The following is a 5,060-nucleotide window of genomic DNA, read 5'->3' as shown; positions in this document are numbered from 1 at the left end:
AAACATCTCTATAACAATACAAATATTGACTTATTTTCATGCTTTATAAAAAAGCAAAGATCTGTTCACTTTTCCTGGTAGTTTCTACATTCATCTTCTACTTTTCGTTTCTTCGACTCGCCCATTTCATTAGCGCACAAATATTAAATGTTACGGTACTACTCGCGGTGAATCAAAAGAAGACGACCCAAAATGATCCAGCTGAGTTTTCCAAAAATTAAAAATAACTGTCAAATCATCTCACTGAAACTAAGTGTTGTTGTTTTTTTCTTACTAAAAATATTGCATAATCTTTGATCAGTGGCGTAGCTACCAATGTGCGGGTGGTGCGGGCCGCACAGGGCACCAAGTGGAGAGGGGCATCAAAATTCTCCCAGCGTGTATTAATTTCCTATTTCCCTGAGCTTTTCAGTAAAAACGACTAATTGTATGGACACGAGCAAACATAAACTACTGTATTTTAAACATGAACTAACGATTTATAAACTAGTCATGTCGCTATTTTGTTTAATCTCCTTGACTATTTCTTCCATACAATGTGAGCTATAGAACAGTTTGAATCTAATTTACTAGATGTATTTCGGACACACGGTACATGTTATTACTACACTGATCAATGCTCTGTAATATAAAGAAGAAGAAGAAGATAGGCCAAACTTTTTTTTAACTTCATTGTTTAGTCCATTGGTTTAATCTAGATATTGAGTTTACAAATATATTTCTAAACTCTAGCTCTAAACAATTGTCTTACTTTATTCATTTCTTTATGATTATTAATAGTTTAATTTTGGAAATAATTCTATTGTAATGTTAATATTTTTAAATAAGCTAACCTTTGTTTTCTACGAGTTATTTTTAAACTAATTAGTTAATTGTAATACTTAACGTAAACAAAATGATGAACAGTGCTCAAGACTGACTTGTCTGGCTGGCGCCTCAAAACCCTTTTACGCTCAGACGGAGAAATCGGCATCTCTGGTTCTGTCCGTTCTGGGTAGACTATAAGGGCACCATATCCAGATCTATCGGGGTCCCTTATTACCGACCCATCGGTATAGCAGAAAATGGCATCCGATTGGGTAGGACTTTAGTGTAGCTGATGTCAAGTTTTGGAGTATGACAGGTGTTAATCGCCTCTTGGTGGCTACCTCTTGCCCTATAAGGGACATGTTTATTTGTGGGGCCGGCAATCTCCTCCACGGAGGGCAAGTACTAATTCTTCTAATAGGAATTCTATCACTGGAGAGCCCAGATGCTTTTGACAAATTGGCCGCAATGTGGAGGAACGATCGCATTTCCTCTCTCCCCACTGTTGCACTAAGATTGTGGTGGGTAGCCTAGAGTTGCCCCTTTTGTAGCGCTCGTAGGCCGTAAGTACCGCCCTCTCCCTCCTTAAATGTAAAAGGGCCACGTTTGTTAAGATTTCAGCAAAGTTTGTTGGGCTTGTCCGAAAGGTGCCTGTGATTGTACTCGGTCGAGTGATTCGAGGGCAGTTTTACTAGCATATACTTGAACTGTATAGCTGTACTCAATTTGTGATCTGACTGCCCCTAAGTACAATGTGCGTAGCATGACAGCTTTGGCACCCCACTTTGTGCTGGCCAGCTTTCTTAGTAACGCTAACTTCTCCGAGGCATTTCTTTCAACTTCCTGGACGTGCTGGAACATTGACAACTTTCTATCCAGGGTCACCCCTAGATATTTTGGCGTGTTTTCACGTTGGAGTCGCAGCCCACCAAGTTTAAGCTCAAATGGAGCCTTAAGAATGTCGATCCCTAGGCTGAACAGGGACCAAGTCATTTTGGCAACGTTTATCTGAATCTGTCATTTGTCGCAATACGAGGAGATGGTTTATAGATCTGCTTGTAATGACGCCTGTATTTGGTAGGCTTTCTTCCCGGTTGACCAGAGGACAATGTCATCCGCATAAAGCAGTTTCTTTGACCGCAGAGAGTTGCGTTTCTTAAATTTCTTAAGTCTAAAGAAGCATCGAGACAATTTCAAGTCACATCATTGCCAAAGTCCACCGACTATATGCGAGCTGTTATTGGGTATGAATTAACTGAACAATTAAAAGCAACTAAGCAACATGAGACGGTTATCATGGAATTCAGAAAAAAATGATGAGGCCGACATCCTGAATGATAAAAAAGAAGAAAATACTTCAATATCGCAGGTTCTAGAGACTAAAGGACAGCACACAAGCATGTCTTTAGTACACTCCTCAAAAAATGCATACTGAAGAAGCTGAACCATCAGACAGTGTCAACAATACAGAAAGCAGGATAATAAACAGAATAATAGACTGAACGACATTGGAGATTGGCCTGATGTCATCACAGATAATATTCGCAATAATTCGCATACACCTTGTCAATCAATGATCTGAAACAGTTCAGCGTATGGACAGTCAATTCAGAGATACGTATAGACATCAAGAATCAGCAAAAGGAATGGCTAGAAAGCTTTCAAAGGCTTGGTTTTTCCGGCAAATCTCAAACGGCGAGAAAGTGGATGTGTTATTTGCTAAAAAAAAATTCCTTATTTTTCTTCCCCTGCATACTCTTCTCAATAAGATCAAGTACCAAATCTTCATTTAAATCCAAATATGGATTCAATGAGTGGTGGAGGTTATCCCCAAAAGTAGAAAACATGAGACCAACAGAGCTCACATTCAGTCATCGCTTGCTTGGAGGGAACTTTAAGTTCGCCTGAGAGTAGGGAACAATATTGACAACAAGGCCCAAGATTTGATTATACAAGAGACGAAAACCTGGAGAGTTAGTAAAATTACTATCAAAGTACGAGCCACTCTTGAGGGAGCATGTGCTTTGAACTAAGCTTTGTTCCAGACCGAATACATACATGTCTCCACAAATACAAAATGAATTTATTACAAAATTAGGTGATCACGCTAAAAACAAATCAAACAGCAAGTAAAACAAGCCAAATACTTCTCTATTATTTTGACAGTACACCTGACATCTGGATCAAACTTCCCAAATTTAACGGTACAGTCATGGATAATGACGTCGTGCAGGTTCGTGAGTCTTTTATTGACTTCATCGACACAAAGGACAAGCATGCTGCTGGAATCGCTGAGATGATTCTAGAGAAACTGCGTTCGGATGGCTTAGACATAATGGACTGTAGGGGTCAAGGCTATGATAATGCTGCGGTCATGAAAGGTCAAAACTACGGTGTCCAAAAACGTATTCTAGAAGTCACTATTCATTGCCTGCTCAAACTCTGGAGACATTAACTAGCAGAGATGAAAATTCATCGACTAGATCTGAAGCAGGTGGATTATTAGTTGCTATTCAGTCTTTTTAAATTTTCTCACCTATCTTGGATTTTGGGCTCTTGTATTAACTGAAATAAATGATGCGCAAGTCTACCTTCAAAAACAAAGATTGTCTATTCGAGACTGCTCACTCAAACTAAAAGCATTAGAGAGGACATTGCTGAAGCCAGCATTACCTTTGCCGAAAGCGTGTGTTCAGATCTGAGAATCAGTACAGAACCTCAAAAACGTATGGGCCATAAGAAAAAGACGCCTGGTGAGAAAAGTGACTACTCTGTACTTACACGCAAAGAAGAGCTACGAAGAGAAATTTATTCTACCTTTGACAGGATAGTTCAAGAAATAATCACCCGATTTGAGCAACTTCATGATGTAGCAGATAGATATGAATTTTTGTCGCCTTCCCAGCTATTAAATCCTCAGGTCGAAATCAATCTCGATAGTACTCCTAGCGACATTGATAAAAACGAATTTCTGCTGGAGCGAAAGAGGCTTCAACGGTTTGTCACAGTTTCATCAGAAGCCTCCGAACTTCCAAAACAAGGACCTGTTGAGCTCTTGAAATTTATAAAAAATATCCGCTAGATGATTCAGTCCCGAATATCGTCATCATAATTCACATATTTTTTACTATTGCGGTAAGCGTCGCTACATGCGAGGGAATTACGACTCACTAATTTGGCCATTTTGTCCATTGAACAAGAGCTGGTGGAAAAAATTGATTTCAATAAAATTATTGATACTTTTTGCCAGCAAGAAAGCGCGTAAAATTAATTTGTAGTATGTTTATGTAAAAGTGATTTTTTTTTAATTAACAATATTTGATTAATGAATACATATTCTTTTGAACAAAAAAATTAAGGTTTTGCAATATTATTAATTAGTTAGTTTTTTTTTTTTTTTTTTTTTTGGGGGGGGGGGGGCATCAAGATGAGGTACCGCACCAGGCATCATATACTCTAGCTACGCCACTGTCTTTGATTCAGTTCGGTCAAGTAAAGACAGTTCGTTCGGTTCGTACCGATCAGTTGTAAAGTTCGGGTTCGGTTCGTACCGATCAGTTGTAAAGTTCGGGTTCGAGTTCGTTTCGTTTCCCATCTCTAATTTCTACCAGTCAATATAGCCCCCTCTTTAATATAAAACTAAAGCCAACTACAGTCACTGAATTCTATGAACGTAGCCAGTGGGGGTTTGAGTTTAACCCTACTCCTCAAAGGGTTTTGAGTTTAAAACCCCTCCCAATGAGTTTTGATGTTAAATGTGCAATGCTCGATCTATCCTTCTTTTGCCCGTCTTCATCGTCTATCAATTCACTATTCTTGCCCTTTCCTGGTCTTTCTGGCTTGGCAAATATCTGTTTGATGAATGAGTACAGGTTGACAGTGCTGTTCTGGAGGGCTGCTGCTTCTGCTTCTTTTGCCAGTGCTTCAATGTAGTTCCGCCTGTCTGTTCTGATGCTACGCTTGACTTCCTATCTATTTCAGCATATTCTTTTTGTTCATTTCCTTTTGCTGCTCTTGTTTTACTGATGCTCACTCCTACTTTCTTCAATCTTATTTTATAGATCTTCTGAAGAGTTTCTGCTGAAATCCACTCCTTGCGGGTGTATGACTTGGGACCGAGTACTTCTTGGCATGCGGAGGTCAGTGTTTCTTTCAATTTCTGTCTCGTCTGTGCTATTATCGCCTCTTCTAGAAGCTGGAACTTGTTTGATAGGGTGACCTATTGAACTCTTCCTTTTTGCGCAGTCTCTCGG

The sequence above is a fragment of the Biomphalaria glabrata genome, chromosome 7, assembly GCF_947242115.1.
Source record: "Biomphalaria glabrata chromosome 7, xgBioGlab47.1, whole genome shotgun sequence".
In the NCBI taxonomy this organism is placed as follows: domain Eukaryota; kingdom Metazoa; phylum Mollusca; class Gastropoda; family Planorbidae; genus Biomphalaria; species Biomphalaria glabrata.
This window is presented reverse-complemented; position numbering follows the sequence as displayed.